This window comes from Dreissena polymorpha, chromosome 7 (assembly GCF_020536995.1).
Source record: "Dreissena polymorpha isolate Duluth1 chromosome 7, UMN_Dpol_1.0, whole genome shotgun sequence".
Taxonomy (NCBI): domain Eukaryota; kingdom Metazoa; phylum Mollusca; class Bivalvia; order Myida; family Dreissenidae; genus Dreissena; species Dreissena polymorpha.
Window position 1 is genome coordinate 19,210,702 of NC_068361.1, and position 16,923 is coordinate 19,227,624.

Sequence of the window (16,923 nt, forward strand, 5' to 3'; positions counted from 1 at the left end):
ACATGTGAAGACTGTGTTTGCCAGTTGTGCATTTGTTGTAACAGATGCTCACGAAGCTGTACTTGTTTTGGAGCGTGTCCGGACAAACTATTATGCAGTTATCTTTATGTTGATTGTTTTGTGACCATTATCATGGGTTTAGCGTTATTTCGATTGATTTATTCTAGTAAATGTGTGTCTATAATTAACACTTACACCGAATAGTACTATTAGTGCTTATTTCACTGTTTACTTGCAGGTAGTAACATTTGTGCATGACATTGTTGATATGTATAATTATAATTGCCAAAGTACTTTGTCATTGGGGATACACAGCGCTGGGACAAGAACCAATTAATATGTAAGCATATTTTCATTTGACGTGTAAGACTTGTTTCAATGTTCAATGTAGATATGTTGCTCGGCTCGAACACCGCTTCCGGCGTTCTAAGCCTCGCAACATAAACTTCTCTGTATTCAACGCTAACCTAGTATTCCCTATGTATTCATTTTATGCTCTAACATGTTATTTTCGTTGATGAAGTAAAGTTTTCTAATGTTGATGTGATCGTTTTGTGACAATTATTATGTGTTAAACGTTATTTTGATTGATTTATTTTCTTAAGTTTGTGTTTATTATTTACACTTTCACCAAAACGTCGGTGAATACGGACCCATAGCATCAATAATAGTGTAATCGCAAGCTTCTAACAGAGTTGTCGTACGTCCCTCACCCGTTGTGCAAACAATTGGTGTAATCCGCTAGCAGGTGTGACGTGAAACTCGTCAGACCATGAGAAGGGTCAGATAAACGGAAAACACAGAGCACTGCGCATGCGCATTAGAACATAAATAAACAAAATCATGTGTGAGAACCGTCAGATACAGGTAATATTGAGCAACGATTCTTTCCATTATTTAATTATATTTGCAACAGACACATGACAATCTATGCATGATATTTCATGTATAACTACGATTACAATTTACCTTCAATTTTACAGCAGTTATTTACTAAATGTATCTTAACGACATCTGTGCACAATGTCGCTACTACAGTCGCTACTACACTGCGGTGCGTTCAACTTCAACGTCTCATTTAATAATGTATTAGACTAATGCGGACACTTGTGCTGAATGTGCTTTTTATACTGAACAAAAACAATTTCGTCGCAAGTGAGATAATTTCTTTTAAGACTGATGTCTTAACAAAATACAGGCGAAATAATTATTTTCAGATAGTTCTTTTGCAACCGACCTTAAGCCTGGCACAGGAGCTTGAAATTCTATCCATAAAGCTAATCTAATGGCTAAATAACAAAAAAATATACCCCTTTATAGTATATAGACTACCATATAGGGGTATATTTTTGTAATATTAGTTATTATTAGTTTTATGGATAGAATTTCATACTCCTGTGGGCCTAGCAACCCTGATTTGTTGATATTTTTCTTCTCAATCTCTTCTTCTTCTTCTTTTATAATAATGGCTATGTTCAATACTGATACATTATGGCCATGCGTGGGGGGTTAAAAAGAAATAGATTGATAGGTTTCCCGAGTTACTTAATCCACTCAGGAAAATCCTATCAACAGTGATAAAAAAAGGTGCAAAACCTAACACCTTAAGCTCCTAAGACCTAAATATATACATATACAACTGTGCATGTGGTGAGAATATTAGTCGTGTTAAAAACAGGATAAAAGCAGAATCATGTGATCTAAGGAAGGAACACTGATGTAGACAGCACTGATTTAAATCCAGGGATCGTATCAGCGCTGACTACATAAGATGGAAGTGTGTTCCATTGTACAACTGTTCTTGGAAAGGAAGAAAATTTGTGGTAATCTGCTGTACTTGGTGGTATTTGGTATGCCATGTGATGGTGATGGCGTGAGTGTCTAATGTATGGAGTGAGATAGTGAAGGGGTTTGACATCAACATGATTATATACTATTTTATAGAACAAAATGAGTCTAGCTTGTTGTCTTCTTGATTGCAAGGTATTCCAATTCAAATCCTTAATTATATTTGTGACCGTGCACGGTGTCTTGCTGTAATTATTTGTTACAAATCTGGCAGCTCGACGCTGAACATTTTCAATTTTATCAATATCTTTCTGATGGTAAGGGTCCCACACACTAGAGCAATATTCCAAGGATGGTCAAACAATGCTGTTATATGCCGCTGCCTTAGTTTCCATTTTAGAAGAATGAATGTTTCGTTTTAAGAAACCTAAGCTCTGGCTTGCTTTACTACTAATTTTATTTACGTGAGGTGACCAGTTTAAAGTTGAGCTTACTTCAACGCCAAGATAAGTGGCTTGGTTTACAACAGACAGAGGTTGATTGTGAAGAGTGTAAGCTGTTTTTAATGGTTTACGGTTTCTCGTAACATGCATGATATGACATTTTTCTATGTTAAAAGACATCTTCCATTTCAGCTCCCACAATGATAGACTATCTAGATCTCTCTGAAACTGAATATGTTCAGACTGAATGGCAGTCATCATTTTTATAAGATTAAGAACACACTTAACAATAAACTTGTCATGATTTTGATATAAAGCATTCAATAAATCGTATACATGAATGATCACCAACACACTGTTAATAGTGCTCGATTGGTCATTGTCGGCTCGGGTACTACTTACATGTACCCCGGGTAATCTTAAGTATACTTACATGTACCCCGGGTACGGTAAATATACTTAAACGTACCCGAGAAATTTAACGCTAAATCAGTCGTTGTCAGCTTTTTAAAAAATATTAATTATATTCACATTTATGTCTATTTTCTGTAAAATGGCCTCTAAATTATCGAAAACTCATACTCAAAAAGCCTGTTGACGCAGTTTTTTTTAAAGATAAGTTTGTTTAAAATAATTGGTAGCGCGTTTTATGACATCAGATTTTAGGCGGAAATACAACTCGGGTACAGTCTAATATTGAACGGGTACGATTACGTTTATTTACCGTACCCATGGTACATGTTAGTATACTTAAGAATACCTGGGGTACATGTAAGTAGTACCTGAGCCGACAATGATCAATCAAGCATTATTAGTGAATATTTTCCAAATTATTTTCATCTACACAACATATGTAGCAAAGTTGGCAACTGTTAATTTAAAAAAATCCAAATTAAATGTAAAATTCTAGGAAAGAAAGTAAAAGAAAGTGGCTAGCCGTACGGCCCTGTACGACAAGCCAATATACTTTATATAGGCTTGCCATACGGGGCCGTACGACTAGCCTATATTGGCTTGTCGTATGGCTCTGTACATTTAGCCTTTCCTATAGGGAATGTTTAGCCATACAGCTGTTATAACAAATAAATATACTGATTATTTATTGATCTACGTGCAGATATCTTTGCCATGCATTATGAGAACACGTGCTAATACATGTACTTAAAATTGTGTGCTACCACGCAGGCTGATTAGATGCTAATTGTTGTTCGCTACATGAACGTCAGGCAAGATAATAAGTGCATATGTTTTAGCTACTTAGATAGTGAAATTCCGATTTTTGTGCATAGTATATAAAGGGTGTAAAAAAGGGAGATATGAAAATGTAATTTATTTCGCCAAACAACAAATACAGCAAGTAATATAAATCACAGTTATGTAGTATTTAAATACGCATTGTACATTAATTTCTTAAACCCGGGTTCAAGACTTTGAACCGCGGTTCAAAGTCTCTTAGCTCTATAGTTAAGAAACGACCAATGAAACCGTGACATTTGCCTTCTAATTGTGGTTTTACCTCCGCTGATTGGTTGTCTCTGAATTATGTAGATAAGAGATTTGTATTTTTTTTAGACGCACTTTGAACTGCGGTTCAAACTCTTGAACTCGGGTTTAAGGAATAAATAGTTAACTATTTAAATAATGAATGTGCATTCCGCGCGTCTTAACCCCAGTTTAAGACTTTGAACCGCAGTTTAAGACTTTAAACCGCAGTTTAAGACTTTGAACCGCAGTTCAAAGTCTATTAACCCTATAGTTAAGAGAGGACCAATAAAGAATTAATGTGCAAACGGCACTTTGAACTCCGGTTCAAAGTTTCTTAACTATACAATTGACTGTAAAATAATAAATGTGCATTCCGCGCCTCTTAACCACAGTTTAGGACTTTGAACCGCAGATCAAAGTCTCTTAACCCTATAGTTAATAGATGACCAATGAAGTCCCGGTATTTACCTTCAAATTGTGGTTTAAGCCCCGCTGATTGGTTGTCTCAGATAACAGATTTATATCTATGTTTAGACACACTTTGAACCGTGGTTCAAAGTCTTGAACCCGGGTTTAAGGACTTCATGTGCAAACGGCATTTTGAACCCGGGTTCAAAGTCAATTAACTATATATTTAACTGTTAAACCGTGGTTTAAGGAATTAATGTGCATTTCGCGTGCCATACATGTACCACTGCCTTATTTAAATGATCATTCATTAGTGAAGATTTCCACCTATAGACAGTTGTGATAAAGAGATCTTTATCAAGCAAATTGTTGGTTAAGAACCTTGAAACTTTCCCACATGGTAGCTACGAGCATATGTGCACATGGTAGCTACGAGCATATGTGCAACCCTGCACTATTTGGAATTTTTTGATCTGACCCCTGGGTCAAAAGTTATGGGGTTGGGGTGAGGCCGGGTCAGAGATTTTCACTCATTTTTGTAGGTTATTTTACATTAACTTCTTCATTTCTACACCGATTTACTTCAAATTGATACTGAACCTCTTTTATTACAATACGGTCAATCTCAACTATGCATGGCCCCATTACCAACCCTGGGGCACCCCGCCAACAAAGACCACGCCCACCCAAAATTGCCATTTACTATAACTTCTTAATTTCTACACCGATTCACTTCTAATTGATACTGAACTTCTCTTATGACAATAAGGTCAATCTCAACTATGCATGGCCCCATTACCAACCCTGGGGCACCCCTGGGTCAAACATGCGGTGTAGGGATACTCGTCGGCCTCTACCGCGCCATTTCTAGTTATTACATGTATAAGTTTATTACTTCCTGTGAGATTTGTCAGACCAACTCTTTGTATGCTATAATGATTATGATGATGATGATGATGGTAGTGAGGGTTACTTGTCTTCATTATAATTACTGCCCATTAGAATTGTCAGACCAACTCTATGTGTGCAATAATAATGATGATAAAAGTAAAAGTGGTGGTAACTTGTCTTTGTAATCATATAAATGATTACATGTTTATTACTGCCTGTAAGATTTTTCAGACCAAATCTATGTATGCAATTATGATGATTATAAAGGTGGTAGTGGTGGTAACTGGCATTTTTCATGATAACATGATTATCACTGCCCATGAGATTGGTTAGACCAACTCTATGTATGCAATAATGATGATAATAAAAGTGGTAGTGGTGGTGACTGGCCATTCTCATGATAACATGAGTATAACTGCCTGTGAGATCTGTTAGATCAACTCTAAGCATGCAATAATGATGATGATGAAGGTGGTAGTGATGGTGACTTGTCTTTCTCATGATAACATGATTATAAGTGCCTGTGAAATTTGTGAGACCAACTCTCTGTATGCGATAAAGATTATGATGAAGGTAGTAGTGGCGGTTACTTGCCTTTCTCATGAATACATTGATAATTACGGTACATCCCGTGAGATTTGTCAGACCAACTCTATGTATGCAATAATGATGATGATGAAGGTGGTAGTGGTGGTGACTGGCCTTTCTCATGATAACATGAGTATAACTGCCTGTGAGATTTGTCAGACCAACTCAAAGCATGCAATAATGATGATGATGAAGGTGGTAGTGATGGTGACTTGTCTTTCTCATGATAACATGAGTATAACTGCCTGTGAGATTTGTCAGATCAACTCCAAGCATGCAATAATGATGATGATAAAGGTTGTAGTGGTGGTGACTGGCCTTTCTCATGATAACATGAGTATAACTGCCTGTGAGATTTGTCAGATCAACTCCAAGCATGCAATAATGATGATGATGAAGGTGGTAGTGATGGTGACTTGTCTTTCTCATGATAACATGAGTATAACTGCCTGTGAGATTTGTCAGATCAACTCCAAGCATGCAATAATGATGATGATGAAGGTGGTAGTGATGGTGACTTGTCTTTCTCATGATAACATGAGTATAACTGCCTGTGAGATTTGTCAGATCAACTCCAAGCATGCAATAATGATGATGATAAAGGTTGTAGTGGTGGTGACTGGCCTTTCTCATGATAACATGAGTATAACTGCCTGTGAGATTTGTCAGATCAACTCCAAGCATGCAATAATGATGATGATTAAGATGGTAGTGATGGTGACTTGTCTTTCTCATGATAACACAAGTATAACTGCCTGTGAGATTTGTCAGACCAACTCCAAGCATGAAATATTGATGATGATGAAGGTGGTAGTGATGGTGACTTGTCTTTCTCATGATAACATGAGTATAACTGCCTGTGAGATTTGTCAGATCAACTCCAAGCATGCAATAATGATGATGATGAAGGTGGTAGTGATGGTGACTTGTCTTTCTCATGATAACATGAGTATAACTGCCTGTGAGATTGTCAGATCAACTCCAAGCATGCAATAATGATGATGATAAAGGTTGTAGTGGTGGTGACTGGCCTTTCTCATGATAACATGAGTATAACTGCCTGTGAGATTTGTCAGATCAACTCCAAGCATGCAATAATGATGATGATAAAGGTGGTAGTGATGGTGACTTGTCTTTCTCATGATAAAATTTATATAAGTGCCTGTGAAATTTGTGAGACCAACTCTCTGTATGCAATAAAGATTATGATGAAGGTGGTAGTGGCGGTTACTTGCCTTCTCATGAATACATTATTAATTACATCCCGTGAGATTTGTCAGACCAACTCTATGTATGCAATAATGATGATGATGAAGGTGGTAGTGATGGTGCCTTGTCTTTCTCATGATAACACAAGTATAACTGCCTGTGAGATTTGTCAGACCAACTCCAAGTATGAAATATTGATGATGATGAAGGTGGTAGTGATGGTGACTTGTCTTTCTCATGATAACATGAGTATAACTGCCTGTGAGATTTGTCAGATCAACTCCAAGCATGCAATAATGATGATGATGAAGGTGGTAGTGATGGTGACTTGTCTTTCTCATGATAAAATGATTATAAGTGCCTGTGAAATTTGTGAGACCAACTCTCTGTATGCAATAAAGATTATGATAAAGGTGGTAGTGGCGGTTACTTGCCTTTCTCATGAATACATTATTAATTACATCCCGTAAGATTTGTCAGACCAACTCTATGTATGCAATAATGATGATGATGAAGGTGGTAGTGATGGTGCCTTGTCTTTCTCATGATAACACAAGTATAACTGCCTGTGAGATTTGTCAGACCAACTCCAAGCATGCAATAATGATGATGATGAAGGTGGTAGTGATGGTGACTTGTCTTTCTCATGATTAAATGATTATAAGTGCCTGTGAAATTTGTGAGACCAACTCTCTGTATGCAATAAAGATTATGATGAAGGTGGTAGTGGCGGTTACTTGCCTTTCTCATAAATACATTATTAATTACATCCCGTGAGATTTTTCAGACCAACTTTATTTATGCAATAATGATGATGATGAAGGTGGTAGTGATGGTGCCTTGTCTTTCTCATGATAACACAAGTATAACTGCCTGTGAGATTTGTCAGACCAACTCCAAGCATGAAATATTGATAATGATGAAGGTGGTAGTGATGGTGACTTGTCTTTCTCATGATAACATCAGTATAACTGCCTGTGAGATTTGTCAGATCAACTCCAAGCATGCAATAATGATGATGATGAAGGTGGTAGTGATGGTGACTTGTCTTTCTCATGATAACATAAGTATAACTGCCTGTGAGATTTGTCAGATCAACTCCAAGCATGCAATAATGATGATGATGAAGGTGGTAGTGATAGTGACTTGTTTTTCTCATGATAACATGAGTATAACTCATTTTTTACTGCCTGTGAGATTTGTCAGATCAACTCTCTATATGCAATAATGATGCTTATAAAGGTGGTAAAGGTGGCGACTTTTCTTTCTCTTGATTGCTTGATTATAAGTGCCTGTGAGATTTGTCAGACCAACTCTCTGTATGCAATAAATATTATGATGAAGGTGGTAGTGCGCACTTGCCTTTCTTATGAAAACATTGATAATTACTGCCCGTGAGATTTGTCAGACCAACTCTCTTTATATAATAATGAAGAAAAGGGGGCATATAGTGATTGGGCTGTGTGTCTGTCTGTCTGTCCGTCTTTCCGCCAGACTTTGCGTTTAGGTTTCGAAAAATGCTCAAAAATTCTATCTCCTTGAGATATAACCTTCATATTTGGTATGCATGTGTATCTAGACAAGGCCTTTCCATACGCACACAAATTTTTACCCCTCTGACCTTGACCTTGAACTTACGGTCTGCGTTTAGGTTTCGAAAAATGCTCAAAAATTCTATCTCCTTGAGATATAACCTTCATATTTGGTATGCATGTGTATATAGACAAGACCTTTCCATACGCACACAAATTTTTACCCCTCTGACCTTGACCTTGAACTTACGGTCTGCGTTTAGGTTTCGAAATCTGCGTTTAGGTTTCGAAAAAAGCTCATAACTTATATCAAGCATTTATAGGGGGCATAAGTCATCTAATGGTGACAGCTCTTGTTCTGTTTTATTTACAGGTGAACGGACGACATTATATGATTGGCTTATTTTGTTTTTCAGATAAATCAAGAGTTGTGCTTTACGTGGGACATTAAACACAAAGTAACATCTGCATGCCACCCACAAACAAACGGCCTTGATGAAAGGACCAATCAAACAATCAAAAGGTAAATTTCAAACTGTTTATCACTGAGATGTGACTGTGTTTTTGCTTAATATTCACTAGTGGACAGGTTTTGAAGTCTGGAGTGTCCCTCAACAACTTAAAAATATTTGTGGAATCAGCAGTGGAATCAGCAGAAAGCTTCAAACAGGAGTCAGCAGAGTAAATACAATACAATGTATTTGCAGTTTTACAGAAAAGCCAAGTGTTTGTCCAGTCAGCTCCTTCATTAATGAGGCTTTAAAACTAAATCAAGGTCAAATACACTTAATACTAAAAAGTAAAGATGGGCACTAAAATTTTGTGTGTACATGGTTTACGTGCATAAATAATTTGGAATTGCATATTTTTTTAAATTATAGAACAACAAAGTAAATGTTGAAAATGGTTCATGATAGTTCTATGTATACATATTGTTAAATCACTCATTTTAGGGCAATTATAATTTTTTTGTTTAAAAAGGCAATCTTACTGAACATTTGCAGATTTTAGGTGATATCGATACTGATTTTAAGGTGATGCCATGTTTTATAGTTAACTTGAATGTACAGATATTTTTCAATTCATTGCTTTGTAACTGAATTTATGTATTTTTTACCACCTTCCTGTAACTTTTAATTTAGTGTTTTGTTGGAAATTGATATTTTCATGTTAAAAAGTATGCATTATTCAAGATAGATTAAATCAAAGACAAATGTTGATAAGTGCACATTGATAATATTTCATTCACTATGTGTGTAGTTTCCTATCCTTCACACAAATCAGGAATCATGTAAGAAACAAAAATTTGATTGCAGCTGGTTGTAACTGCATGTGTAATTTCTATTCAAAATGATGGTTTTAATAACATGTGATTCAATTAGAAATGCATTTCTCATTTTGACCAGTTAATAATGGATAATCAGAGGATATAAAAAAAATCATCAATTTACATAATGAAGTATTAATAACACCATGTTATTCGGGTACAGACAACTGTAACATTTATTAATTTATATGAATCATAATTACTATATGTGCTCATGCATACATGTTGATTATTGTTGATGTCTTAATAAACCAATAGTATATTATCAATATGTGTTGTTGCTCGAAAATATGTTTTTGTAGCAGGAAGTGCTTTGGGCTTTGAGAACTCCACAAAATATTAATAAAATCCTTCTGTGCCTTTTATTTCTGAAAACAGAAGTAGCCAGTTGGTATTACACATCTCCTAAACAAGTACAGCACAATGAAACTTAAAGGTTCTATAAATAAATTCTAATTTTTTTATAACATCTTATCCACACACAAAATATAGATGATTGTGGTGCTCAAATCGCAAAACCAACTGTTTGGCAAAAATAATGCAGATGGTTAGATTATGATAAGTGCCAGAAAAAACAAACTCTGGAGATAATAATTGATATGATAATCATTGCTTGACAGAATCACAATTGACCTAAATATTTATTTGTGTGGTGATGTATTTTTCAATGAGTGCTTTAAGATTCCAAGAACATATTGACTTAAAATAAATAATATCGATGGCGGAAATGACTTATTATTTCATGTTCATGAACCGGTTTTAAAATACTTTGTAGACTTATCTTCTAGGCGGTGAGGACTTTTAGACCACCTCGAAAGGTGATAAACTTCAACTATATTTTGACCTAGGTCAGTAACCGACTTAAGAATATTATGCAAACATAATACTGATGACTGATGAGTCTGTTGTGTCTTATATTATCAATGCTATTTAAAATGTTAAAGTCCATTTCAACCTTAAGACTAATAATAACAAGCAAATTCATTAAATTGATATCCCCCGCAAAATAAATTTTGAATATTGATGGATGCAGAACTTACAGAAAAGTTTATTTGAAGGGTTGTACCCTTTCTCACTTATTTAAAAGTTACAACATAAAAAAACAATGGGCAATAACTCTTATTTAATAAAGTGAAGGGTTATGGTTCTATTTATGAGATATAGCCCTGAAAAGTTACATCATACAAAAACAATAACAAGAAAGGGCAATAACCGTTATGTAAGAAAGTATACGATTATGGCTCTTGTGCATTGATAATTATACATCCATGAAGTTTCATGTTAAAATCTTGTATAGTATCTGAGATATAGCCCTAATAACATCATACCAAAACAACAAAGAGCAATAACTCTTATTTCAGAAAGCGATGGGTTATGGTTCTTGTGCATGGCACCTTTCCTCAGCAATATTTATACACACATAAAGTTTCATGTTGAAAACTTACATTGAGTTTCTGAGAAGAAGCCCTGAAAAGTTTGTGAGAGACTGCACTGACAGACAGGCAGACGGTACATTTTAGTATATTTAGTGTACCCGGGGTACAGTTAAGTATACGTAAGAGTACCCGGGGTACTTTTAAACAGTACCCAAGCAAAACCGACAATGTCTAATGGAGCTTATTGACAGACTAAACAAATGATGATAGTGGTAACTTTGATTGTATGAAATATATTATAATACAATAATTTTCTTGAATTGAGAGTGTACATGTGAATTAGCTAAAATAATGATAAAAACAGCGTTTAGGATTATACATTTCTGGAATTGAATTTTGTTTATAATCATTTTTTAACATTTTTTATCTGAAATAATATATATATATATTCTGAAAATATTTTCTTAAATCAATGTTAGATATTTCTATTAAAACACTGCAACACCATAAAGTACACATTAACCTATTTATTTACAACATAATGCATGTACATCATCGATATATATAACATTTGAAACGAACATCGTTCAAAAAATCAAATGTTTGCATGGTGATAGAACTACTGTTTTGATATCTTTGTTGTGAACAACGTCTTTACGTTCAACGTCCGAAAAAAAGATGTCCGAAAATAACTGCAAAGTGTTAAAACGCGAAATGAAGTTAAATATAAACAACCATTCGTAAAATATTATTTTTCATCAATCTGACATTTTTCACGGCGACTGATCTGAGCAATCTCACGGGGGTACTGTGAGAATCGTCAGATTTCCGGTTTATCTGACAGATCTCACGATCTGACCATATTCACGCAACACCGGCAGCGACGCTTTAATTCGGGAAATTGCGAACTAATCCAATATGGTAGATAAAAGGGGTTCGAAAGAATGACGAAGTCAATAAAAAGCAATTATTGCTTGCTTTAATGGTACCATTCGCATGAGATTGTGGTTTAGACATGTAAACTTGTTTAAGTTCTTGCAGTTTCAGTGACCTTAACCCTACTCCTATAAATATGAGGTCGATGTAATATCGTTTAACGTTATTTTTCAATATATGTCGGAAGCTTTAATGGCATCAAATTCATATAACAGCACAGAATAATCATGCAATAAATTATTAAACATAAAATATAAACATTATTTTACTAATTGCATTAGAAGAATGTTTATACAAACTTACAAGTAATGATAGTCCAGACCTTAAAACACTACCACTGTTCAAATTCCATATTGTTGCCATATAGCACTGTGTAAATTGAAAGTTGCATAATGTTATCTCATTGGTCGGTTATAAATACATTGTTTCTCTATATGTAGTCAGTGCTCACGCTGCTGCCAGACATTATCGCCAATGGCGATTATTTTATCCAACTGGCTATTATTTCTTAAAATTGTCTAGAAAAATGGCGATTATTTTATCCTCCTACATCAAAAAACAAATTGCCTCTAAATGTTGTCCAGAGAATGCGAAACGCCTGCAAATCGGGCCATCAAGCAGGAAAAATCGATAACGAGATTACCTGTGTACACACTCGACCCAGTGTATTGTCATACACGCGTCAATAACTTTTGCGACATTGTGGCCTAGAGCGATTTTCTCAATCAGTGTCCGACAGCAGTGATATATTTCGGAAAAAACATTTTGAATCTCCCCCTGCTTTACCAATTATCAGTAACTGTTAGATCTTTGTTTAATTTTTCGCCAATTATTATTTAATTGTCATGAAATCGCCGATTATATTGTCGGCTGGTTTTTTTTTACGCCGTTTTTTCTGCAATTTGATTACGTTGAACATTGCTTGATGAATTAATTATTTAATCGCCTTCAACTAATTATCCCCGTAATTACCGCTGTTTGTCGTCTGCTTTAACATAATGATTTCAATTTTTAACCAGGTAACCTGGTTTTCCCAATTCAAAGGGACCCGGCATATGCCATGGCCAGCAAACACGTGTTTGGAATTACACTGAGGTGGTGTATTTTAACTCACCAGCTGTGACGTTAATTGGTGTAAACATGATCGGCATTGCGAAAGTTTATTTTTGGAATAAATCATTTACAACTGATATTGGCCTCTGCCTACAATATTGCAGCCGATGGCAAACGTCGTATTAAGAGATAAAGTAGTCGAACGATATGCACATTTTAGATTATGCATATTAATATTTTATATTATGCATATTTCATGTGCAAAACGCGTACAATTTTTCGGATTACCGTTTTCGGATACTTTATTTTTTTCGTCGATTATGATTTATTTTTGAAGTTCATAATAGCAAAAATAGAATGACGAATACACATGCGGTGATACGGAAGGTGTGGTTTATAATATTTCGAGTTGTATTCACCAAAAATTGCAATTGGAAAAACTATAAAAAATAGTATAATTACAGGGATCATATTTTTTTCGGTTTTGTCGGTCCTAGACCGATTGGGGTCATGAAAGACCGATTGAAAGTCCCAAACAGTCGGTCCGATTCTGTTTGCTAAAATTCCCATGTCATGAAATCGATTACACAATGTACATGCTAACAAACCCTAATCACATTCTTATCTCGATTAGGTGTGATAACAATTGGCTGTAGTCTCTCAACCGGTCAGGACCGGTTTATTGCACGTCAGACCAAGAATCAAAACCTTGTGAACAGCGGATTAAAGACGCATCCGAAAAGACGCATCTGAAGGCACGCGCTGTTATTATACAAAACATGCCGATACATTTTCCACCAGCGTAATAATCCGGTTATATAATTATGAATGAAAGCCGCGGATCTGATCGACAGAACAGCCGAAAGTTATTTTTATGGGCGGAACTTCACATAAAATAGTACACATGAAAATAATATACATTGTATAAATCTTTAGTAAAACCATGCTAGAATCGAAATAATTTGTGTACTTTTAACTTTGTTGTTGAATAACTCACGACCGGAAAATGAGATGCGTGGTTTCAAATGTTTCGCTCTCGTGATTAAATCCCTACGCATCTTAACTATCGGCCGTGGGTTATTTGACAACAAACTATAATGTACACGAATTATTTCTTAATTATTTGGTATGTTATTGTCAGTAGCCAACCTACGCACAGACATTTGTTAGGTTCAGTGCATGTTTGTAAGCTATTATCGAGTCGACAACAATTTAAAACATCGGTATAGACTTATGAAAAAGTCTGATAAAACAGCACACGAAACAACAATAAAATAGCAAATGATAAAACCAGTTAAGAAAAATCGTTCCGTTTAAAAAAATGCCTAAGGGAATTTAACTTGTACATTTATTATACCACCTTCATGAATGGCAAAATCAATGGTATATATTTTAAGGTAATTTGTCATGATTTCGGACATAAATTTTCGGACACTTTTTCCCCATTTATATCCGGACCGATTGATGTTGCGGGAAAATATGATCCCTTATAATTAGTAAGGGCTCTGGGTGGGTTGGGGCCTCTGCCCTTAATTCTTATGTGTATGTAACTGTAGCTGAGATCTGGTTTGTTAAGTCACACCCACAGCATTGATTGTATTCTTTATTGTAAAGCCATGATAATATTTTATAAGAAAATGACACACTGATATTATGCTTGGTTTTAAGTATATATTTATATTATAACTTAAATCCAATAAATATACATTTATTAAAACATAGATAAAATGAGATTCATTGTTTTATCTTTCTTTTTGCCTTCAGTTCCGTTTTGCGGAAAAGTCCGCATATGTTTTAGCTATTATTTTTGTTAAGGAAAAAAAATATGGATATTATTTTCTGAAGGCCAGAGTGAGCACTGTGTAGTATTCGATTTAGACGAAAATAATAATTTGCTTGGAATGTCATATTAGTTTTCCATTAAAACTTTGATCTTGCCGTGTGTGTTTATGGACGTTATACATTATGTTATACTTATTTTTGTATTTCATTAAGAATGAGAACGTGTAGCCCTTTTTGTTAACTGTTTTTAGCAAACGATTTGCGGCTTAATAAGACACGGAAAATAGTTAAAGCGACACTTTCATTTAAAGGTTTTATGTGAACATTATTAAATGAAACCTTTTTTGGTATTAATATATTTTATTGACATGTTAAATTCAATACTTGAAAAGGTGTTTAGTCATTAAAAAGATGTCGCTGATATTGTTAATTTCAATAACTGTTAATATGCTCAATGTTGTATAAAAAATTGAATAGTTTCACTGAGTTGTATTCCCGCCTTAAATCCGCTATCGTAAAACGCGCAACGGTTAAGAATAAGGTCTGAATAAGTTTAAGTATTCAGATCCGAATATCAGCAGCTGTGCCAGCTGGGAAGCCCCGTTTTGGCTTTAACAACCGCAAGCGAAACAACATACTTTTTTAAGTCTTGCACTTAGACTCCATGATCACAGAAATAACATTGAAATCCCCAAACCAAGATAATATTTGCATTTAGAGTAAGCAGTATGCACAAGAGTTAAATTGGTTGATAGAACGAAAAAGGGTAAATTATCTAAAGGATTTAAGTATAGTGTCTGTCCATTAATACAGTGTCGGAGACTTTTTTCGCTTCTAATGAACTATTCGATTATCAGTATTATGTTTCGATGATTATTATGTCTCACTCATAATGAGCTTCTCCACCTTTATTCATGATTTAAATTGTGTTCATGTACGTTTATGTATGTTTTGTTTACTTGTGAGTGTGTGCGTGTGAGCATAGGGCTGGTGCGTATTTCTGCATTTTTTTGTTGTTGATTTCTTATGAGAATATGTTGTTCTCGTCTTTAAAAAAATGTTTTATTAAAGGGGCCTTTTCACAGATTTTTGGCGCGTTTTGAAGTTTGTCATTAAATGCTTTATATTGATAAATATAAACATTGGATCTAAAAAGCTCCAGTAAACAATCAAGAATAAAATTTAAAAAAAGGGAAAAAAAGTAACCCGCATCGGGGCTCGAACCAGTGACCCCTGGAGTCCTGGAGTAAAAACCAATTAGACCGCTCGGCCATCCTGCCAAGAATGTATAAGCGACCTATTTTAAACTTTATATAAGCAATCTTCGTAGTTTCACAAAATTAAACGACAAAAACAGAATTCTCCAAATTAATAAAATCATTATTCAATTGTTTCGCGTTGCAACACTTTATAATTTTCAGGTTTTTAAATCGCCAAAGATGCGTATAATGGCTATATTAGGCCATGGTAAATGTTCAGTATTACTGTTTCCTCACAAAAATCATAACTAAATCGAAAATTTGCGAATCTGAAACAACTGTTTTTAATTTTGTCAATTTATCAAAACGTGAAAAGATCCCTTTAAGTATTATTCCGTGTTTGCTGTCAAACACATTTTTATTAAAGAATACATTTCATAACGTTGCGCAACAATTAATGATGCATACAACTGGTAGTTTTAACACACACATATAAGTATAGGTTTCATTTAATTAAAGAGTACAGAAAGCTAAAAAGTGATGTGGTTTGTTGTACAACAACAATTGGTTATGTGTAACCTATTCAAAAAATAATTTCGTTCAAGATAATTCAATGTAATTCTATAAACGACAAACACACTTCGTGTGTTGTGTATGTTTATTTTTAAAATGTACAAAAGTGGTTTAAAAGCACAATTTTTACACATTTAAGAGGTAATCGCTCACATTTATGTCTAATTAATGATAATTTTATGCATTAGCAAAGATTTAACGAGAAAAACTGAAGTTTAAGTTGAAATCAAACGACGTTAGGCGTTTAGACGTAATCGGTAGATTACGTACACGTAATCGGTAGATTACGTCTAATTATTTGGACTACCTTAACCCTTGCATTGTTGATAAAAT